Source organism: Canis aureus, chromosome 23 (assembly GCF_053574225.1).
Source record: "Canis aureus isolate CA01 chromosome 23, VMU_Caureus_v.1.0, whole genome shotgun sequence".
NCBI classification, from domain to species: Eukaryota; Metazoa; Chordata; class Mammalia; order Carnivora; family Canidae; genus Canis; species Canis aureus.
Window position 1 is genome coordinate 47,938,821 of NC_135633.1, and position 25,858 is coordinate 47,964,678.

At 32.3% G+C, this 25,858-nt stretch overlaps 1 non-coding gene across 1 annotated transcript; it reads right to left on the reverse strand.

The window, feature by feature from the left end:
* Positions 1-23,998: 23,998 nt before the first annotated feature.
* LOC144295603 (U6 spliceosomal RNA) lies at positions 23,999-24,104 on the reverse strand. The gene has a single exon (XR_013362685.1). It is a non-coding gene; the product is annotated as a U6 spliceosomal RNA (small nuclear RNA).
* Positions 24,105-25,858: the final 1,754 nt, after the last annotated feature.

A 25,858-nucleotide genomic window follows, 5' to 3' on the forward strand; every position in this document is an offset into this window, starting at 1 on the left:
TGTGTCTCAATGTTATATTACTGTTTCCCCTCCTCATGCTGATTTTGCCTAAAATAAAGACAACCTACAGAATGGGAGAAGATATTTGCAAATGACATATCAGATAAAGGGCTAGTTTCCAAGATCTATAAAGAACTTATTCAACTCAACAGCAAAGAAACAAACAATCCAATCATGAAATGGGCAAAAGACATGAACAGAAATCTCACAGAGGAAGACATAGACATGGCCAACATGCATATGAGAAAATGCTCCGCATCACTGGCCATCAGGGAAATACAAATCAAAATCACGATGAGATCCCACCTCACACCAGTGAGAATGGGGAAAATTAACAAGGCAGGAAACCACAAATGTTGGAGAGGATGTGGAGAAAGGGGAGACCTCTTGCACTGTTGGTGGGAATATGAACTGGTGCAGACATTCTGGAAAATTGTGTGGAGGTTCCTCAAAGGGTTAAAAATAGACCTGCCCTACGACCCAGCCATTGCACTGCTGGGGATTTACCCCAAAGATACAGATGCAGTGAAACGCCGGAACACCTGCACCCCGATGTTTATAGCAGCAATGTCCACAATAGCCAAACTGTGAAAGGAGCCTCGGTGTCCATCGAAAGATGAATGGATAAAGAAGATGTGGTCTATGTATACAATGGAATATTCCTCAGCCATTAGAAATGACAAATACCCACCATTTGCTTCAACGTGGATGGAACTGGAAGGTATTATGTGGAGTGAAATAAGTCAATCGGAGAAGGACAAACATTTTATGGTCTCATTCATTTGGGGAATATAAAAATAGTGAAAGGGAATAAAGGGGAAAGGAGAAAAAATGAGTGGGAATATCAGAAAGGGAGACAGAACATGAGAGACTCCTAATTCTCAGAAACGAACTAGGGGTGGTAGAAAGGGAGGTGAGCAGGGGGGTGGGGTTGACTGGGTGATAGGCACTGAAGGGGGCTCTTGGTGGGATGAGCACTGGGTGTTATTCTCTATGTTGACAAATTGAACACCAATAAAAAATAAATTAAAAAAATACAGATTCATGGTTTTGTGAAAATATGATTATCTTAAAAAAATAACAAACTTTAGCAATGATTGTAGGCATAACATGTACCTAGTTAGTCACATAAATACAAACAAACTACCTAAATCTTTAAATTCTTTGGATGCATAGTCTGAATTCTGATATAATGTTTCACAAATAACTACAAACTTGTCAACCTAAATTCATTTAGTTAGTTCAGTATTTTAGAATCCATTGGTTCTAACTTCCCATTTTTAGGTAATACTATTAATGTTGAACAGACCTTTAATGCAAATTAGAAAATATAAATAAATACCCATAAGCAAAATTTATTCACTTGCATAGGTGTGCAAACTGAAGGTAGAGTACTTTCAGGCATAGTGTTCCAAATTATAGTATAGCAACGTTACTCCTTCTTTCTCTTCATATTTGTTTTATTCTTCAAATAGGCCTTTTTCACGTGGTAGGCATAATAGACTCATTTGCTCCAAATCTAAATCCTCCTGTGGAAAGAATACTGCTTTTTTATTATATTTGCTATATATCAATCCCATGGAAGGATTCTGATTAACCTAACCTATACCATATGCCCTTTCTTAACTCAATTTCTAAAGCCAAAAATAAAACTTTCTGAAAAATAAAACTTTCAACTAATGGGTTTGTTTGGTGAACACTCTCTCTCTCACTCACTTACATGCATACATGCAATCATAAACACACACACACACACACACACACACACAAAAGCCTGTGTAATAAGAAAGGGGGGATTGAGTGATTGATAATACCAGGATTTATAGAATAGAAGAGTAGTAGTTATCCACAGAAGTATGCTACCAGACAAAAGCAGTATGTGTTCACTAGAGCTGTTCTGTTCAAGATACTGCCTAAGGTACCTAGTGTCAGTTAGAGGGGTGAGAATGGCAGTGGGCCAGAGAAAGAGGTGTATGGCATATTCTTTCTTTGAGGCATATAAAAGCTGATAATTTAGTTAGAAAGGTATAGGATATTTACAATTAACTGTAATACAAAGTGAAACGTAGTAAGGCTTTCATGAAATATTTGTGGTCAACCTTTGAAGAGTAGGAGTTTGCTAATGTTTCTCCTAGTTCCTTCTGGCTAGAGGCTAATATTTCTGCAGTAGTCTGTGTATTCATTTCCTCTGTTGTAAATTTTCCCCCTTTGGCATATTTCTCTGTAGCTAATACTGCAATTCTTTTATTCCCTTAAATGACCACAAACACAAGGAGGACAACATTTACTGATTGATTAGAGTAATAAATTTGAGTATTTATCATACAGGGCAGTACTTTGTACTATTTAAAATATTATCTCTTTAAATTCCTTTGCTGAGCTCCTGCCACTGGTTAACTTAAAATTCCATTGTTTCCTCTATTGTGAAATACTGAAAATATTTAAGTACGATCGTTCTGATGAACTCTATGTCAGGCATGGTTTAGACAGAAAAGAAGAGCTCTTACGACTATTATAGAAAAAAAACCAGATTTTTTATGGTATCTTAATGGTATCTTAAAGAAATATGGAAGTTGCTGGGTATGTAAAAGAAATGCTATAGCATCAGAGAAAGGTTGAATAGCCCGGAAGAAATCAATTCAACTTGCAAGAAAAATATGATAAGCAAAGCATGTCAACCCAAGTGAGACAAGTAGAACTCAGAAAAAGAGGTCTATGAGAAATAGTTACTGCTATAAAGTTAAAACATCTGTGATCTACACTCAAGTAGTTGGTAGTGATTCTTGGGATGCTGTTCACCAGCAGGGACAACAATTGCAAAGATAAATGAGATGAAAGGCAGAGAAGAGAGGATAAACTTGGATTAGCTGGGTAAATTTGCATCTGTTCAACTCTTATCATTATAACATTTTGATAGTAGGGGCTACTCCTCACTTCTACCTTCCCTTCATTACTCAGGGTCCTCTTATGGCACTCTACCTTTATAGGGGAGGGGATTGTGAGAAATGTAGTTCTCAGATCCAACTATGCTGATTAGCAATAACCACTATAGTCTACCATTTTTCAATTTGTCATTCAGACATGGCTCATTTACTAGGAATTTAAAGTGTCAAATGACATCATATAAAATATCTTCTCTTCCTAATAGAACTTTACTACACCTTCTATAACTAAACACGTGTTAACACTTTCCCAAAAGAAGCTATATAACCCATGTGTTACTTTAGCTCCTATTAGATAATGTTTATTCCTCCCCAATCTGATTCACTCTGCCTTTGATATCTGGCAACTGAATAGAGAGAATATTAATGTATTATATAATAAGATTGAGGGAGAAGTGATATACACATGCATACAAATATAGTCACATAAATACAAGGAAGACATGCAAATGTTACTGCCTTCATTTTTGTAATTTGTCATAATGTTTTAATTTTTTGTGATTAAATGACAAACTACCACAAATGTAGGAGCTTAAAAACAATGTTCATTTATATCTCACCATGCTGTCATTCAGATATTGGACATAGCACAACTGGATTCTCTGTGTTTCACAAGAACTAAAAACAAAATGTGAGCCAACATTCACTCCTTTCTGGAGCTCTGAGTCCTGTTCCAAACTTATAAGGCTATTGGCAGCATTTTTCCCATGTGATTATACTACCAAGATCTCTAGCTTCTTACTGTCCATTAGCTAGGGCATCAAGCTCAATTCTTAGATGCTCCCCACACATCTTACTGACCTCGCTTCTGTATAACACAGCACTTCACTTCTACAAAGTCAGGAGAATCTCTCTCAAGGAGCATCCCAGTTCCACTTTTAAGAGCTTTCTCTGATTAAATCAAGATCATCTGAATAATCTTTTTAGATTAACACAAACACAACTGAATGGAACCTTAGTTACATCTAAAAGTCTTCTCATGTTTGTAATATAATATAATTATAGGACTGAGATCTATCATATTCGCAGTGTTTCTCATGCTCAAAGGAGAAGGCAGGGAGTGGGACCATGCTGCTATGTTAAAATGATGCCCTACTATATATGGTCATAGCTTCTATTTATAACTTTTATTGTCTATACCCTATTCCATAGTCCCTTTGCCTTCAGCAAGCATTTCAGATACTTGTGGTCTCTTGACTGCTGGGATGACCCAAACTTTTGCTGAAGGTTAATTCTTTGTGTTTACCTGACTGAGCCAGGATGCCTATTTGTTGGGTTAAACATTATTTCTGTTTGTATCTGTGAGAGTGTTTTTAGAAGAGATTAACATTTAAATTGGTGGAATGAGTAAAGCCAATTGCCCTCCTTAATGTAACTGGACATCAATCCATTAAGGATGCAAATAAAGCAAACGACCTGTCATCTGCAAGCTGGAGACCCAGGAAAGCCATACTTCTGGAGGTGAAAAATAAGTTTATGGCCTTGACTATGGCGATGCTTTAATAGACATTTGTGTCCAGACACATCAAGTTGTATAAAATAAATATGTGCACCTTTTGGATGTCAATCATACTTCCATAGAGTGGTTAAAAAACAAATTGCAGTCTATGTAAAAAGGCCTAGAACTAGAAGCACTGGTGGTATAAGTCCCAGCACTAGGGCAGGAGAATACTTATGTTTCAGCTCAAGGAGTCAAGGTAAAGAGTGAGAATTCAAACTTTCTCTATTCTTTTGTTTTATTCGCATCAGGTTTTCTGATGTGTTCACTATGAACAGTTAATTGAGGAAGAAAAATTTTAGTCTGATTTACTAAGGGTTCTACATAATTCCTGGTACCACCCCAAAACAGACAGAAGTAGTTTATAATGCTTCCAGGGTTTGTATTACAGTGCTGAAGAGAAATCCTCCCAGCAGACAGAATTTAAGACAGTACATATGGCTACAGGCTTGGGGAAAAAAGAAAAAAAGTGAAAACTGGTCCTGAGGGCCTCTTTAAGAGATGCGTGGATAGCCTTCTTAGAATGATTTATGGTATGAAGGCAATGGAAGATGATGAGGATAGATTTTTTTTTATTCATTGTTTAAATTCAATTTAGTTAACATATACTGTATTATTAGTTTCAGTAGTAAACTTAGTGATTCATCAGTTGCATACAACATCCACTGTTCATGTGCCCTTTAAGGATCATCACCCAATTATGCCTTCCACCCACCTGCCCTCCAGCAATCCTCAGTTTGTTCCCTAGAGTTCAGCTTCTCATGGTTTGCCCCCTCTTTATCTTCATCTTATTTTACTTTTCCTTCCCTTCCCCTATGTTCATCTATTTTCTTCTTAAATTACACATATAAATGAAATAATGTGGTATTTTTCCTCTCTGACTTATTTCACTTAGCATAATACTCTCTAGTTCTATCCACATTGTTGCAAATGGTAAAATTTCATTCTTTTTAATGGATGAGTAATATTCCATCATTAAGAAGGATTAGCATCTCCTATAAATACCACATGATTGGTCATAGTTTTTTCAGGAAAATGAAAATTCACCTACTCAAACAAGAAAGGGGCACTATTTCTAGCTGCAAAAGGGTCTCAGGAAAGATTCAGATTTTAAAATTTTCACCTTTATATGTATCCGCCCATATGTCCCCAACTCAATTTTCCAGAGCCCTATTCTTACCAAACATTGCCCTGACTTTAACATAAAATAAATTGCAATGTTGTAATCCAATTTGTCTTATAATCCTGCTAGTAAAGTGCATTTATGTACAGCTTCAGACCTGTCAACTCGCAAAACTGTCAACTCTATCTAATATCTCCCCTAGCCATATTTGAACCATAGCTACAGAGGAAGCTATGAAGATCTCTGACACAATTGTACCAACACTAGGCAAAACACAAGTCATCAGAATAATAAGCTTCCAACATTATCTATTCCAAACTGACATGGTATGATTCTAGAACTGAACATATGACCAATATGTTATTTTGGTTCTCTTACCAAAAAAATAATAAAGAAACAAAGAAATAAATATTCTAAGCTTCAAAATACAAAGCACTGGAAAAGTAATTGTATGTGGTTTTCAATCCTATTTATAGAGAAATAATAGAAAAATTATCAAAATACTTTTACAGAATTTGTTACATTATACTCAAGTCCTTAAGGCTTTCATGCCTCCCACTCAATATCCCCTCCACCACCTCCAACACATATACATACCACAAAGATAATAAACCAAATCAAGGCTATAATATTTTACTGTTTGAGATGCACGAATACTATATTTGTGCTAAAGTGAGGAACGTGTGAATGTAACTACTAAAGATATTTTGTTACTTTTTAAAAAAGCTAATAGGTCTTCATCAAATAAATTATATTTTCTAGAATTGATCTTGAATAAATTGACACTTGTGGAAAATACATATATTACCCAAATTAAAGCATACTTAACCATTTGTATTTTCTACATTTTACTAATTTTGTAAACAGTATAAATATATAACTCTCAATTGCCATTTTTTATTATGTAACTATCAACTTTCCACCTACTAGTAGAATGTTTTAACACCTAAAACAAGTGTATCTTAAGGATATAATATATGTGTGAGGGAAGCCTCAGTGTTTTCTTATTTAGGAAATGTCTTTATGCATCATTTAATAATTATGTTGGAATTGATTAATGACTAAAACTTTCATCAAAAAAAATTTGCCATTTGGAACAAGATGCAAATACCTTGAGGGTATAATGCTAAGCAAAATAAGCCAGAGAAAGACAAATACTGTATGATTTTAAATGCATGTGGAATCTAAATTTTTTTTTAAAAAGTAAACAAACCAAATTAAAAAAAAAAACTCATAGAAACAGAGAATAGATTGGTGGTTACCAGAAGGAAAGGGGGTTGGGGGAGTAGACAAAAATGCATATAGTGGGTCATCTGTATGATCAGATGGATGGTGACTAGACTTGTGGTGGTGATCACTTTGTAATGAATATAAATGTTGAATTATAAAGCTGTATACCAGAAAGGGAGACAGAACATGAGAGATTCCTATCTCTGGGAAACGAACTAGGGATGGTAGAAAGGGAGGTGGGCAGGGGGTGGGGGTGAGACTGGGTGACGGGCACTGAAGCGGGCACTTGATGGGATGAGCACTGGGTGTTATTCTATATGTTGGCAAATTGAACACCAATAAAAAATAAATTTATAAAAAAATAAAGCTGTATACCCAAATTATATAGCTAAAAAAGAAATAAAATTTAGTATGTTTTAAAAAATAATAATAAAATAATGCATGAGATTTGAAAAATCTCTCCATAATTATTTTAAAAAATGAATGTTTCCAATGTACTTTGGGAATATATTATCAGTTTCTATCTTGTTTCCGATTTTAATTCTCTATGGGTATGATTAGAAAGTTGCAAAGTAGTACTAAGTGATAGGATGTTCTAACGATATAACACCATCTGCCTACTGAGACCTGAATGGGTCCTCAAATTCCTAATAATAAATGTTAATAGGAACAATGGTTTGGATTTGCTCAATATCATTGTTATATTAGGCTGTTATGTTTTAAAATTTAGATTTCTTTTAAAAAGTTGAATAATAGGCAAGATGTTAAATCATATACACCAGTGAGATTAGACACAAACTACCAATTTTACACAGTTGAAAGCTGAAATTTTTACACAGTCGAAAGCTGAAATTTTTCTCTTTGTATATCAAACATTTGTAAATGATATTCTTAGTAAAGTTACAAGAACAATTTTATTATGATTGAAATGACAGAGTAAATAATTCTGTTTTCCAAAATTTTCTTCAGGCAAATTCTTGAGATATATAATGTCAAAATAAATAGTCATAGAAAACTTTGGAATTTCAAGAAATGAATCCTATGTCTTTCATTCTTTCTTTTCCTAAAGCTGAGCTTTTGACACTACTCTTGAAAATGGCTTACAGGTTTTACTTGCTTTTTTTTTTTTTTTCATTATATCGTACAGCCTTTTCTGAAATTTATCTATGCCATTGAATGAAAACAAGAAAGTAAAAGAACCAGTCAACTGTATGGGTTATGGTTCCAACCCTAATTCCAAATTGGATGCTCTACACAGAAAAATGTCAAATGGGTCTCCATAAGCCATGTGGACACCATTAATCAGGGACCTTTTGTTATTCACTGATTTCCATAGCTTTTCTCACTATCAGGCTCAAATTTATTGCAGGCTGCATCCCTAGAGAATTTTTCTGTTCTCTCTCTTATTCCTTTTTTACAGAAAGATATTTTTAAACTTCTGTCTTTTCCTGTGAATTCAACCCCCATTAGCTGCTGTGCACAGCTTGCTGAATGCAAACATTTCCTCTGTAAAGATATTTTATCTTCATTTCTAAGGTAACAATTCATCCACATCACATCTTTTTATGTGAGTATGGTACATAGTCCTATGAATAATTAGAGTACATTTTTCTGAAAAAAAAGAAAAAAAATAAGATAACAAACTGATTATCTGTATTATGGAAGTTTATAGTTTTCTAAAATCTGTGTTGACATGGCAATGATCTGTTTGAATGTTTTTAAAGAAACAGTATTCCACACTTACTTTATTTAAGACATTGTAGTGAATAAAGCTAGATCTTATGGTTATATGCTATGTATTTGCAATTTACTGGGGGTCTTTTATATACATTTTATACTCATAACACAACTCTATAGAAGGATTTATTTATCATGCTATGCTTGTATATAACAAAATTTGGTAAAGCTTAAGAAATTTATTAATGATTTATAGATAACAATTCTCACATACAGATTAAAAGCTGTAAGTTAATGATTTTGTCACTATCTACTAGTATGGAAACAAGTACATTTACCACAGAGGACAAATTTAGGGATTGTACAAACAAACAAAATATTTCAGATTATTGTACTAATTGAGAAAAAGCATATTTCATATAATGCTTTAATTCTCCACAAGAACAAACCTGAAGGTTTCATTTGTCATGTTCCCCACATAACTCAATAAACTATACAAATGAAAGCTTACAAATAACAGGCGTGTTTAAATTCCCCATCATTCTTAATTATGCCCGCTATGCCAAACAGCCAACTAACTTCACTTCAGAAGCAAATAAAGATATTTCCTTTTCTTATTTTCTGCCATCAAAAATGATACTATATTTTTTGGAAAATGAATAAATTCCTTGCTAAGACTCCATGCCCAAAATCTTATATAGTGTCAAGAAGGAAGACCTTCCTCTGCCCTGTGGTCCTTTTAGGTGGACTTAAAATCAAATTGACATGAGACAGATCATGCCCCTATACTTAAAGAGCATATATAGTAATATAAGGTGAGACAGAAAATAAAGAAAACATGAGTATGGTAATTGGGGATTCCATTATGTATTATGAAATAAGAAAAGTATGATAAAGAATACATAGCAGCGGTTAGTCTCTAAGCAAGACTAGTTTCGAATATAGTGGAATGGATTAAATGGCTTTCGTAGATACCTTAATTCACCCATTATTATCTGTATGTGGAACCCTCAACTGAGGAAGATTCTTAAAAGCTATCTAAGAAGGTTAAAGAAAAGGAAATAAAAAAGCAGACAAGTTTGAAAAAATTGTTGGAGTGGTATTTGTTGAAACCAGATATTGGCCATAACAATTCAATGCCTTCATTTAAGGCACATCTTAAATTATATGTGTAATTTAATTCCTTTCCTATTAATGAAGTACATAATTTCCTTAATAGATTAATGGATAAAACTATCTATAATACATATATATGATAAAATACTACTCAAGAATCAAAATAAATGCACTCTTGATTCATGCAACAACACAGATAAACCTTGAGTGCATTTTGTTAAGTTCTTCAGAAACCAAATAATAATAGATTAAATAAAAATTGAAGACAAAAAAAGGAAAATCTTCCTTATAAATTAATTCCAAATAATACATTTAGAAATATTAAGGGGAATAGCAAAAATTAGTACACTAGAAAATTCACAGGCAAAATCCACTGATGATTGCTAAAATTTGTGAGCAAAACTTTAATGAGAAAGAAGATAGTTTTAGAACTACTAAATATTTTCCCCAAATAAATACTAATTACTGTTTTAATATATGCCTATAAATACTTTTATATTCTTCCTTCCAGGAAGTAGAGCTTAATTTCCCTTTTCTTAACTGTAGGCTGGACTTAATATCTTCCCTCTAACAAACACAATGTGAAAAAGAAATAATAGTAATTTTATAGTGTAGAAATCTAACAGACACTACAGTAACCAAGTGATCAACATTAAAATCACCGTCATTAATCAGGTGGATATCATGTACCACCTGAGATGAAAGCCATTTGACTTCTGGGGTATTTCTCCCCCAAATTCATGACGCCAGTTTAATCATCAGGAAACTTCAAAGTTACATTCAGATACATTATAAAAAGTACTTGAACAATATTGTACAAATGTGTCAAGATCATGAAAAACAAATAAAAGTCTTAGAAAAAAAGTCTCAGAACTTGGGGCACCTAGGTGACTCAGTAGGTTAAGCATCTGACTCTTGATTTTCTGCTCAGGGCATGATCTCAAGTTTGTGAGATATAGCTCTGTGCTGGGCATGGAGCCCACTTAAGATTATTTTTCCCTCTCCTTCTGCCTCTACTCCCTTTTCTTTCTCCCTCTCTCTCTCCCTCTCAAGAAAAAAAAAAAAAAAAAGTCACAGAACAGAGGAGACTAAGGAAATATGATACTTAAATACAATATGGTATCCTAGATTGAATCCTTGAACACAAAAATGACATTTTGTGGGGAAACCGGTGAACTATGAATAAAATATGTTATTTAGTTAATCATATTATAATAATGTTAGTTTTCTTTTGAAAAATATACTGTGATTATTTTCAATTATAACTTTAGTGGAAACTAGTGAAGAGTACATGTGAATGTTCTGTCTTTGCAACACTTATATAAATAAAAAAGTACACTAAAATAAAACCTTTTAAAATGCGTGTATATTGTTAGCTTTCCCATTGAACTGGCTAGACTAAGTAAAATGTGAAATTGTTGACCACATGACACAAATGACTTAGTCATGATTTTGAGGGACTGCTAATTACACTTCACCAGTAATTTTAATTTCTAAGTTTTGATATAATTATTTTTCTAGGTAACTTTTATCAGGTTAAAGAAGTCCCTTTATATTCCTAATTTGTTAAGATTTTTTCATAAATTGTTGCTGAATATTGTTAAATAATTCTTTTATAACTATTAAAATAACCACATATTTTACTTTTAATCTATTATGTAGTAAATAGCATAATGAAATGAATTCAACATGGTCATGATAAATTAATATTATTATTGAAGACATAACTCAATTTTGATTGCTTAAATATTATATGTATATTTCCGAGTGACATCGGCCTTTAGCGTTTTTCTTGAATTGTAATTGTCTTATTTGTATAGGACTTGGAATCTAGCCATGCTCATCTATCATTGTGTAACAACTGTGAGAGAGATTGATGCTTTTACTCCTTCCATGATAACTTACTCTGAAGATAGGCCCATAGTTGGAGGATGGGGTATATTTAATAAAAATTACAAGATGCTTTTCTTTCTTCAGCAAGAATGCTATTTTTATGCACTAGTATTACTTGATATGAACACAGACATCACACAATTTCTCCTAGTTTCTATGTTATTCCTTCTCCCCGAAGTCCCCCCAAATCTCAATTTCCATCCTTGAAAATAAAAATAAAAGACTTTTCTAGTTTATAAAAGTCATGTTGATTAAATTTTTACTAAACTATAAACTTAAGGTGTTATATTCTGATATCAATATCTTCCCTTATGAAGGCTAAAATTTAAACAATTTGATAGGCTTCATATATACACATTACATGTAAACACATGTATATATACAAATATAGTTGCAGTCATTTTTTTAAAGTTTGAGATTAAAGAAAATAAAATGGTGTAGGTTTGCTATCTCTTTAAAATTTTAACCAGAAATGTCTGTTCTATTAATCGTGAAATTGTTTACACTTCAATCAAGATTTAACTTGTGTGTGGTAGGCAAAATAATAGCACCTCAAAGAATTTGTGAATATATTATGTTACATAGCAAAGAGAAATTGAGGTGGCAAATGGAACTATACTTGTTAATAGCTGATTTTAAGATAAGGAGATTATCCTGGATTGCCTCGGTGCACCCAAGGTAATAACCAGTGTCTTTAAAAGTGGGAGAGCGGAGCAGAAGTAAGACTTAGAACAGCAGAAAGAGATTTTACCAAAAACAAACAAACAAAACCAAAACAGTGTCAGAGGAATGGATGTGAGAAAGAAAGGCTGAATCATTAATAATTTGAAGATGGAGAGCCACGGAATGACTGTAATTCTAGAAATTAAAAAGAGGAAGGATGTGACTCTTCCCCTAGAGTCTATAAGAATATACTGTGCTGACATGTGCCTAGCAAGACTTAGTCCAGATTTCTAACCTATAGAACTGCAATATAGTAAATAATGTAGACAATAAGTGTATTTTTTAACCACCAAATTTGTGGTAATTGTTACAAAAGCAATAAGAAATTATGCAATGTGCTAGTTATTCTTTTTTTCAATTAAAAAAATGTGCACCTAGTACTGTATCACGAACATTACTTCTTCAATTAGTTTACATAGAAGGGAACATTGATAGAAAATAATAGATGGGGGCAGCCTGGGTGGCTCAGCCGTTTAGCGCTGCCTTAAGCCCAGGGCCTGATGATCTTGGAGACCCGGGATCGAGTCCCATGTCAGGCTCCCTGCACGAAGCCTGCTTCTCCCTCAGCCTGTGTCTCTGCCTCTCTCTCTCTCTCTCTCTCTGTCTCTCATGAATAAATAAATAAATAAAAGCTTAAAAAAAAAGAAAATAATAGATGATGGAAGTTCAGTAGTATAGAAAACTAACATGATGTTTAATGTACTATCTGGCAGTTTATATCAATTATTTGATTTAATTCCTCAGAAATTCTGAGAGGCAAATAAGCTATCAAACATGCAAAATAATTTAATTATGTGTTTATAAATTATCCCTCTATGCTCAATTAAACTAATAATTTTGAGATTATAAGCTTAAACATACAGAGAGTAATAAATGTATCTTAACCAAATAATTAGCATACATATTTAGTGTCAACATTTTCTCAAAAAATAAGAAGAAAAGCAAGGAGAGCCTCTTAATTTTATTCATATCCTCATGCCTTGGGTTGTCCAATTCAAAGCTGGAGCTTTAATTCTGTTTTGCTAGATTTTTGTTTCCCAATCAGATGATTGCACTAAACATACAATGTATACACATGATTGGTCATCCCCAACCCAGAAGAAGTTGGGAATTAAGGCTTCAGTAGACTTAATCACTCAGAACTTGAAAAATCAGATAACCATAAAGAAGTACAAAAACTTAGTATATGAGCTGACTTCTTTGCTGCGCTACCTATTTATAAAGCAAAAACCAAATTGGTACTCATGAAGAATATAAGTATGCTTAAAATTTACCTAATTTAAGATGTAAAATAGAGCAGCTGGAATAAAAGCAAAAAAAAAAATGGAACAAAATGAAGTTTTCCCTAAAACTTCCACATATATTTAATATCTTCTATAGGTACATTTTTTATTGGAGAAAGAATAATACTTATATTTTGTAAATATACAGACTGTAAAACCAACCAGAGAGATTTAGCAATCTCATATATAGGCAGGTTTTTACTGCAAAGATAGTGTTTACTGTTATCCAGCATTGTACAAGATCAATTTTCTTACTTCAGAAGATATGATGTATTATTTAAAATACTATGTATTATGTTTATAATTTCTTTAAAAATTATAATTTATATTTTAGAGCATGAATATAAAGAGTAGAATCATTAGTTATAATACATCTTATTTGGTCTCTTCAACTCTGACATGTTACTAATATTGTAATATTTTAATCATTTTTATAAGATAAAGATTTTTCCTTTTATGTTTCCTAATTATTCCATACATACTTCTAGCTTCATCATACAGAATGAATTTGACATGATGTATGAAAGCTTTCTGCATATAAATGCATTGATTGGAGTTGTAAATAGAACTTGTTTGTTGCTCATCATAAAAAAGTTTAGTTGCAATATGTTATTTTCATATATTATTATATTTAATTTTTATCACTAAATGTTTATAGAACCATTGCCATGTAGTCATATAATGAGTAATTTCACATTTATTGCTTTTAAGTTGCAAAAGTCTAGAGGCATTATTTTTCCAGATAACAAAGAGAAATAACACTATTTATGAATTATATGCTATTCTATTATTTTTATTCTAGTATAATATAAATAAGGAGATATTACTAACATTAGTAAAATTATAATAGCAGTTGAATAAAATATCATATTTTACTTCTGAAGAAAAATGAATGCATATAACTCACAAAGCTAATTTCATAGTTTTTGTATTTTTCTCCATACCAGTTTTAAACATGTGGATGTGGATGTGTTTCTCTGCACATGTGTGTGTGTTTCTATGTATGTGTGTGAGAATTACCAGTTTTCTATCTTTAATTATATAAGTGAAGGAAATTAGACCATGTGTATTCATGTTACTTGTTTGACATAACAATAGGCCTAGGATTCTGATATTATGATAGTAAAACTAATTTATCATAGCCAATATGTCAAAGTCCCATTTATTTAAAAGGATTTTAAGAGGGCCCAAGAGATTAACTTATTGGTTATGAATTTTTAAAATAATTATGTTTGTGGTAGCATATATACTTAAATATGTGAGTATTTTCTCAGTGTTTTTAAAAATCTCTATAGAAGATAAATGACAATTTAAGGGAAATGATAAAAATAAAAATAGGGATGATAATAGCAGTATAGTAGTAATGTATTTTTAATGTATGTGGAAGTAATATGTGTGACAACAATAGAAAAAGGCTAGGAGAGAAAAGCAAAAGTTTACTTTGTAAGTGTTTTACAATATAGATAAAGTAGTACAAAAATACATAGAGATGGACTACGTTGCAACAACATTCAGGGCTCAGTTGATATAAATATGCACTAAGGCATCAATAAAACAGTTAAAGTTAAGACAAAGGAGATAAAGTAAAATTATAAAAGTAATATAAAAGAAAGTAGAAAAAGAGAAAAGGGTGAACACAGATGAAACCTATAGAGAGCAAATAGCCAGACAGTAGATTTAAATCTATCATTCAGTATTAATATACTAAAAAGTCCAATTAAAATCTGTGATTTGGATTAAAAAACTCAAGGTGAAAAATTGTACTTTCAGAGATCATTTCTATTATTTATTTGTTTATTTATTTATTTGTTTATTTATTTATTTATTTATTTTACTAGAGAAGTTTCTCTACTAAAAGTGCAGAGCACCAGTAAGGATATATCTTCTTAGGACTCTTTTTCAACATAATTAAACATGGTTACGGGATACAAAGTTATCAGTTCACACTCCCACCAACAGTGCAAGAGGGTTCCCCTTCTCCACATCCTCTCCAATCGGATGTTGTTTCCTGTCTTGTTAATTTTCACCATTCTCTCTGGTGTGAGGTGGTATCTCATTGTAGTTTTGATTTGTATCTCTAATGGCAAGTGATGAGGAGCATTTTCTCTTGTGCTTGTTGGCCATGTGTATGTCTTCTACTTTTTTTTTTTTTTTTTTTTTAGATTTTTTTATCTATTTATTCATGAGAAACATAGAAAGGGAGGGAGAGAGGCAGAGACACAGGCAGAGGGAGAAGCAGGCACCATGCAGGGAGTGTGACGTGGGACTCGATCTCAGGTCTCCAGGATCACACCCTGGGCTGAAGGCAGCACTAAACTGCTGAGCCACCGGGGCTGCCCTATCTGTATGTCTTCTTTGGTGAAATTTCTGTTCATGTCTTTTGCCCATTTATGATTGGATTATTTGTTTCTTTGCTGTTGAGTTTAAGAAGTTCTTTATAGATCTTGGATACTAGCCTTTATCTGATACGTCATTTGCAAATATCTTCTCCCATTCTGTAGGTTGTCTTTTAGTTTTGTTGACTGTTTCTTTTGTTGTGCAGAAGCTTTTTATCTTGATGAAGTCCCAATAATTCATTTTTGCTTTGGTTTCCCTTGCCTTGATAGATGTATCTTGCAAGAAGTTGCTGTGGCCAAGTTCAAAAAGCGTGTTGCCTGTGTTCTCCTCTAGGATTTTGATGGAATCTTGTTTCACATTAAGATCTTTCATCCATTTTGAGTTTATCTCAAAATGGTGTATGGTGTAAGAGAATGGTCTAGTTTCATTCTTTTGCACATGGCTGTCCAATTTTCTCAGCACCATTTATTTCGAGACTGTCCTTTATCCAGTGGATAGTCTTTCCTGCTTTGTTGAATATTAGTTGAATATAGAGTTGAGGGCCCATTTCTGGATTCTCTATTCTGTTTCATTGATCTATGTGTCTGTTTTCTGTGCCACTACCACACTGCCTTGATGATCACAGTTTTGTAGTACAACCTGAAATTCGGCATTGTGGTGCCCCCGGCTCTGGTTTTCTTTTTTAATATTCCCCTAGCTATTTGGGGTCTTTTCTGATTCCATTCAAATCTTAAGATAATTTGTACCAACTCTCAGAAGAAAGTCCATGGTATTTTGATAGGGATTGCATTAAATTGTAAATTTCCCTGGGTAGCATTGACATTTTCACAATATTAATTCTTCCAATCCATGAGCATGGAATATATTTCCATCTCTTTATGTTTTCCTCAATTTCTTTCATGAATTTTCTGCATTTTTTTTTTTGGAAAGATCCTTTACCTCTTTGGTTAGGTTTATTCCTAAGTATCTTATGTTTTGGGGATGCAATTGTCAATGGGATTGACTCCTTAATTTATCTCTCTTTGGTTTCAGTGTTAGTGTATAGCAACGCCACTGATTTCTGGGCATTGATTTTTGTATCCTGCCACACTCCCGAATTACTGTATGAGTTCTAGCAATCTTGGGGTGGATTCTTTTGGGTTTTCTATGTACAGTATCATGTCATCTGCGAAGAGGGATAGTTTGACTTCTTCTTTGCCAATTTGAATGCCTTTTATTTCTTTAGTGGGAAATATCAGTGAAGGTGACAGAACATGAGAGACACCTAACTCTGGGAAACGAATAAGGGGTGGTAGAAAGGGAGGTGGGTGGTGGGTTGGAGTGACTGGGTGACGGACACTGAGGGGACACTGGACGAGATCAGCACTGGGTGTTATGCTATATGTTGGCAAATCGAACTCCAATAAAAGAAATATATACAGAAAAAACAAACAAACAAACCAAAGTTAATATATAAAAGGAATTGCTTTTTTTGTATACCAGCAATAAACAAGTAGAATTTGAGATTTAAAGCACAGCACCATTTACATGAACAGCAAAAAAAAAAAAAAAAAAAAAAAAAACTAAACCAAACCAAAAATCTGCAAAATCTAACAAATCTAAGAAAACATGCACAATACCTATATGAAGATTACTGCAAAATCTGATAAAGGAAATTGAAGAACTAAATAAATGGAGTTTTCCATGTTCATGGATAGAAAGACTCACTATTGACAAGATGCCAGTCCTTCTCTATTTGATCTATAGATTAAGTGAAATACTAGTTAAAAATCAGAAATTATTTTGTGAATATCAACAAACTAATTATAAAGTTCATATGGAAAGGCAAAAGATGCATAGTAGCCAACACAATATTGAAGAAGTTTGAAAGACTGATACCAACAAAATTTAAGACTTGTTACAAAGCTGTAATAATCTAGATAAGATGGTATCAGTGAAAGAATAAGGAAATATGTCAGTGGAAAGAATAGAGAGCCCAGAAATAAACATACATAAAATAGTCAAGAAATTTTTGAGAAGGGAGAAAAGGCAACACAATGGAACAAATATATTTTTTCAGCAAATGATATTTGAATAAGTGGGTTTTTATATGCAAAAAGATGAATCTAAACACAGACCTTGAACTCTTCACAACAATTAGCTCAAAATATGTCACAGCTTGAATATAAAATACAAAACTATACAATTTTTAATAGATAACATAGGAGAAAACGTAAATGACCTCTGGTATGACAGTAACTTTTTAGATACAACAGCAAAGGCACAGTTCATGAAAGAAAGAACTGGTAAATTGGATAATTTTATAAAGTGAAAAGTCAATAAAACTATTAAATATATTTCCATGTGATATCAAAAATTTTAAATACAACATACTATCATTTTTAATAGTGTCTAAAATATGAAACTCTTAGGGAAATATTTTGTAGAAGATGAGCAAGACCTGTATAATAAAAACTATAACCTTGGCAGCAACAAATTTAAGATCTAAGTAAATGGGATGATATATCCTGTTCACATATAAAAATACATAACATTGTTAAAATATCGGTTATTCCTGGGAATGTAGAGTCAATCAAAGTGCTAACTAACAACTCCCCTCTTTTGTGGAAATTGTCAAGGTAATTCTAAAATTAACATCGGAATATAAAGGACCTAGAATAGCCAGAATGATTTGAAAGACAAGACCAAAGTTGCAAATCATACCTTTTCTGATTTCAAAAGATAATATAAACTACAGTAATTAATATCATGAAATATTGGTGTAAATGTAGTCATATAGGTCAATGTAACAAATTAGAGAAAATCTTGAAATAGGTTCAGAAATATATGGGAAATTGATTTTGACAAAGGTGCTAACACAATTCAACCCGGAATGATATATTTTTTAGCAGCTAGCACTAGTACAACTGGGTAGCCATATTAAAAAAAATCCTGACCATTTACCTCATTTCATATAAAAATTAACATGAAATGGATCATAGCTTAAAATGAAATCATTAAAATGGTAATTTTTTTTAATGTAGGATAAAATCTAAGTGATGAATTTGTTAAGGATTTCAGAAATTGTAAAAGAAAAAATCAGTAGGTTAAGCTTAAAAAACCTCTTGGCTCTTCAAGGCAATTACAATAATGAAAAGAGTATTCATAGTCTAGAGAAAGATATTTATAAAACATATATCCAATAGAGGGGCCTTTAATCAGAATAGTGTTTTTCAAAACAATTTCCTGTATTTATCACAGTTTTTTATGATTGTGCTTTCCAAAATGATATTCATAATCACATGTGGCTAGTAAGCACATGAAGTGTGGTCAGTGCAATTTAAGCAACTAAATTTTAAATTGCATTTAATTTCAATTAGTTTAAATTTAAGTAGCTCTTATGTAGATAGTGATTACATAATAGAACAGGACAGATCTTGAATTTTTGAAGAACACTTATAAGTCAGTAAGAAGATAAACAACTATATTTTAAACATGGGTGAGACACTTGAATAGGCACAACACTAAAGAAGATGACAAGCACATGAAAAGATATTAAATGTTATTAGTTGCTAAAGGAAATGAAACTTAAAACCACAGTAAAACAAACAAACAAACAAACATTACAATCTCTCTAGAATGACTAAAATTATAAAGACTGATAATGCCAAGTGTTTGTAAGGACGTATAGTAATTCAATATCTTATACACTCTGATGAAAATTTAAAAACAATTTGGAAACATTTTGAAAGTTTCTTTTAAAACTCAAATAAACTTCTGCGATATGGCCCAGCCATTATTTTTCCAAGCATTTATCCATAAGAAATAAAAGCATAAGTCTGCACAAAGATTTGAATATAAAAGTTCATATAAGGGGGGCCTGGATGGCTCAGTAGGTTAAGCTTCTGACTCTTTGATTTTGGCTAATGTCATGATCTCAGGGTCATGAGATAAAGCCCCATGTCAGGTTCCATGTTCAGGATGGATCTCCTTGTCTCTCTCCCTCTGCTCCTTCCTTTAATCTAAATAAATAAATAAATAAATAAATAAATAAATAAATAAATAAATAAAATCTTTTTTTTAAAGTTCAAACCAACCTTATTAATAATAGCCAAAATTGGATATAAGTCAAATGTCCATCAACAGGTGATTGAATAAATTGTGGCAAAACCATGCAATGCAATAATGCTTAGCTATTAAAAGCAAAACATGTCTGTTTTGTTAACACAACATGTACAATTATCAAAATAATATGTTGACTGAAAGAACTTTATCAACAAAGAGCACATACTGTATGATTCTATGCATATGCTTCTCAAAAATACAATTTAACCTATTATGACATAAAATAGAGTAAAGGTTGCCTGGGTATGAAAAAGAGTTGGTACAGAGTGATGGATTACAAATGGATATGAGAACAATTGAGGGGACTATGAGCATATTCTCTATCTTAGTTTTAGTGCTAGATTCACAGTGATGTAGATATATATGTACATTTACATGTCAAAACACTTCAAGTTGTACATTTACCTGTGTGTTCATAAATTAGACATAAGCAAAGATGCAAAATGCTTTATGCTCTCGTATGGAAGAAAAACAAAAACAATTCAACAAAGAAATTATTAAAAGAAATATAAATATTTTTGTAATTCAGAGTTGGCTGGAATTTTTTATATAGGACGCAAAATACACTAAACTGAATCATATTTTTCTTTTTAAGAAATAACTTATTTTTAAAAAGATTTTAGTTTTTAATTTTTTAAAGAAATTGGTTCTTTTTAAAAGTTTTTTTTTTACTTATTTGAGAGAAAGAGCAGAGTGAGTGAAAGCATGAGTGGGGGGGAGGGCAGAGAGAGAGAGAGGGAAGCAGACTCCCTGCTGAACAGTGGGCCAGATAGGGGTTCAAAGCCAGGACCCTGGGATCATGACCAGAGTAGACAGCAAATGCTTAACTGACTGAGCCATCCAGGTGCCCCAAGATTTTATTTATTTATTTATTCGAGGGAGAAAGAGAAAGAGTGGGGAGGGGCAGAGGAAGAGGGAGAAACAATCTGAAGCAGAGTCTGTACTGAGCACGGAGCCCAACATGGGGCTCGATCCCACCACAGGGATATATCATGACCTGAGTCAAAACCAAGAGTCAGACACTTAACTGACTAGGGCACCCACATGCCTCCAGAAATAATTAACTTCTATTTAACAATAAACACCATTGGGATGCCTGGGTGTTCAGTGGTTGAGCGTCGTCTGCCTTTGGTTTAGGGCATGATCCTGGGATCGAGTCCCACATCAGGCTCCCTGCATGGAGCCTGCCTCTCCCTCTGCCTGTATCTCTGCCTCTCTCTGTGTGTCTTTTATGAATAAATAAATAAAATCTTTTAGAGGAAAGTCGAGACATAGAGTGAGAGAATGTATTTGAAATACATTAATTTTTAATATAAAGGATTTTATCTAGAATCTATAAATAATAGAAATCAATAGGAAAACAGACTAAAATTTGAATAGGCATTTCACAGAAAAGGATATCTAAATTGCCACTAAACATATGAAAAGTTCCTCAAATTCATTTGTCTTCAAAGGCTTTTAAATGAAAACCATAATGTGATAACACTTACACTAGAGAATGATTACATGGAAAAACAAAAAATAAAATTCAACATAACATGTTTTATAAGGCTGTAAAGACAATTTCACAGTCATAACTACTGGATGATCTATAAATTCTGTGAATCATTTTTGAAAACTGACAGTTTTCTACCGCAGTTGAACAGATGTATAACTTTGACCCATCAATTCTAAATTCAGATATATATTCAAGAATTATGTGCATCTACATTCACAAAAACATATGAATAAGAATATACATAGAAGCACTATTGGTATATTAATAAAATAGAATACTATACAGAAGCAAAAAATGAATCAACTAGCCAAACACAAAAACATAGATGAGTTTTACAAACAAATAACAAGGCAAAGATGCCAGGCACAAAAGAGTATATGTGTTCTATAATATTATTTATAAAGTTTAAAAGAGTTACATTATTTATATTATCACAAATTAGGAGATTGAGTTTGTTAGGAAGTTGACTTAGTTTTGATAGTATTAAGAGAGAGGCATTTGAGGAGTTAGTTATTGTTTCATGTTTTGAATTTGGTATTTTTACTCTATGAGAATTTGGTACATTTATTTCATAAAATGTCATTCGTGTTATACTATGCATAAATAGTAGTTATAGTAGATTGAATACTTTCACAATGCATTCAGGATTTTTTCCTGTGAGTTGTATATCACAACAGTCTTATTAAATATTGTAAGTATTTTTCTTGTGAATAACATTAGTTATGTTACAAACTTCTAGTTTGAATTTAAAATATCATAATTATAAAAAATAAAATTATGTATTATATTATCCATACATATTTCTCTTTCACAAAAAACTTAGTCATTAAACATATATCCATCTATTATAAAATTTTATTTGATTGTTAAAGAATAATTACCTGGGGATGTATTTTTAATGAATTTTTTTCTTATTTGCATCTGCTTTACTGTTTGCCTTCTGTTAATTCCCATATTTTGTAGGCTTTTTTATTTGCCCATTTTAAATTTATATTTTGGCATAAAAACATGTTCTTTTTGAAATAATTCATACATACTAAGTACTGAAAACCAAATAATTAAACATCTTAAGAATTCTTTTTACAACATTCCAAAATAGTGACTGATAGGAGACTGTATACAATCACAATTGTAAGTCATTTGATAAACTTCATAAATGGAAGTAGAATTTATATATACAGTTTGGTTTAAATCATTGATAAGGTAATCTACTAATACAATAAATATTATAGTAGTAATAATGAGTTTTTTATTCTTCTTCCTCCTTTTAATTAAATCTGAGTGGATTTTTTATAATAAAAGAAAAATTAAGGAAACCTAGGGATGGCTTACTCCTCTTCATTTAGCTGCAAATTATAGCTATGTGGCAATCTCAGGTTAATCTCAAAGTGACCACCTGAAGATAAGAATTATACAACCATGGGATGCCTGGATGTTTTCCTCAGTTAAGCCTCCTACTCTTGGTTTCAGCTCAGGTCATGATTTCAGGATCAGAAGATCCAGGCCTGCATCAGGCTCCGCATTTAGCGAAGAGTCTGCTGGAGATTCTCTCTTACTCTCCTTATCCCTTTGCTCCATACCTCACTTGAGCTATATGTCTCTTTCTAAAACAAACAACAAACAAAATCTTAAAATAAGAGAATTATACAACCATCAATTGCTGTTATATTTCCACCTCACTGATCATTTAGATTTAGTCGTGATATGTCAAAAAGAATCATGGAAAATATGTCATACCACTTATATGGAAAGAAAATATCTATATTATCTTATTAAAGATGTATTATCTCCATGGAATCTCTTGGTGTCATTTTCATGGTAGGCATTGTTATGAGTATGGAACACAGGATTTTCTCAGTCTTTTCCTTTGCTTTCAATGGGAAATATGATTTTTATGTACGCTATTGTAAGCTGGCTGTAATAATTAGCTCTAATTAAGGTCAACTTGGGCAAATTCCATTACCAGTAATTCAGATAAAGCAGGTAGGAAGAAATCATTACAGTTTATTTAGTGCTAAGATCATTCATTTCCAGAGTACACAAAATGGATAAGAACATGTACTTAGATGAAATCATGTTGGTTTATCATTTTCAATTAGTTTTTTCTTGAATATATTGCGGCAGTTGAAAAACAACACTTTACTTGAAACTCCATTGCAAAATTCCTGAGGTTCTTATTCTCAATATTGTTTTTAGATTGTAAAAGCTGCATTGTAATTTTTTTCATGATTTTTGTCATTATAAATGTAGACTTATATTTTAGCAAATATAAATCTAAATTCTTTTAATGATTACTTTTTGTACCTTAGTATCAATATTGACATTAATTTTGGATTTCTCTTTTTCTTATAAAGTGCATGTGTGTTATAAATTAACTCTAGGTAATGTTTTATAATATTGTCAAAGTATGCACCCTTGATACACAATTGCTTCAGTCATAGGCACTATCTAAATCCTGGGGCAATTCCAAAGAGTAAAATGTAGGAAAAGTGCATTTCTGATTTGGTCCTGCAGAGACTGCCCTTATTTGGTTTATTTATGTTTAGAAAGTTTCTGTTATCAAGCCAATTAAAAAGAAATATGAAACATTTCACAAGTTGCATGTCACCCTTGTGCAGAGGCCATGCTAATCTTCTCTGTACTGTTCCAATTTTAGTATATGTGCTGCGTAAGTGAGCAGTGTTGTGGCAATTTTTTTTTATAAAGAAGAGAAAAATAATTGTGAAATTTTCATTATTGCTTACTCAGAGATCACATAAGAATTCCTGTCTGATTTGAGCTCCCTATATATTGTAAAGCAAACACCAACTTTGCCCTAGTTAAGTGACTAAAACTATGTATATTAGAGTGTCAGAGATTTCAAATGCAGATGTATAAACTTAAACTTCCTCTTAAACAAGTAATCATTCACCAGTTATATGGTGCAAAAATGTCAATATATTCTAGGATATATACAGATTTTATAATCAGATACATTGGTGACAGGGTAGCAGGGTGAAAATGCATATTCTGAAAGGTTTCGGTGTAATAGTGAGACAATATTTACAACAAAAATTAAATGCATTTAAAATTGCAGTTTTTAAAAAAATTCAAGAGTCTTGCCTCCTGCCTCATTCTATGCATGTATTAACAAATGTACAAAATAATAAAACACCCAAAAAAGTTATTCCCCCTCCCTCCCCCCCCAAAAAAACCCAAAAACTGCTAGCAAGCTTTTCCAGTAAAAGTCTAGATAGGATGTTTGACTTTGCCAGCCACATGGTTTCTCATCATTAGAGTGAGAAGTATCCATAGTCAATATGTAAACAGATGAGCATGATTGTATTTCAGTAAAACTTCATTTAAATAGTAATATGTCATAGTCAGGTCTAGCTCTTCAGTTGTAGTTTGTTGACTTCTTCGTCTAGTACTCTAAGGTGTAGTGAAATGGTCCAACCAAACTTATACTGAAAATTTTAATATACCTGCAATATTATCTTACGATATATAGCTACACTTCCTACCCATCCCAATTCCACCCTTAAATTCAAAATCTATGCCATTATTAATATTTATTTAGAACTCTAATGCTTTGTTTTTAGTTGGGGAATATACCATAAATAGTGAAACTGCTTGAAAATATGTTTCACTTTCTATATTATTATTAAATGTAATCTAAATTAATCTAAAATAAAATAATTCCACATAAATTTTGTAATATCAATCTGACTGCATTATGGATACACCTTGTGAGTTTTAAAGACTGACAAAGAACCCATCTTAGAATCTATGGATTTAATGCTCAGATTTCTCCTTACTACTGTGTTTTTATAAGTTCAATTGGGTTAATGATGTCTATTTCCCCTACCTTGTAAAATTTTTGCAATAATAAAATTTGATAATATGTTTAGAATTGTTTTTTAAATATAAAATATATTGCCATAGGGAATTACTATATATTATTTATTTGTTTTTATTTCCAGCATATTAGTTTTAGGAGTTATTTGATAAGATAAACAATATTTAACATAATGCAAGCTATTTCTTTCTTTCTTTTTTTTTTAATTTTTATTTATTTGAAAGGCAGTGGGGGCAGTGTGGGGGAGGCAGACAGAGTCCCAAACAGACTGCCCTGAGCACAGAGCCCAAAGCAGGTCTCCATCTCCTGTCCCTGAGATCACATGCTGAGCCAGAACCAAGAGTCCAAAGCTCATCTGACTGTGACACTCAGGTTCACCAATGCAAACTATTTCTTAAAGTGATGTTTATGGTTATCTGATATTAGAAAAGAAGATATCAATCCTATTAATTGGGAGTTTTTCTGCTGCTAAATAATGTTATAGTCTTATACAGTTGTAGCCAAATTATGGGAACAGCCTAAGTGTCCATCCACTGATGAATGGATAAAGATAATGTGAATTTCATCTCTTGATTAGATAAAGAAGAGTGAGCTTT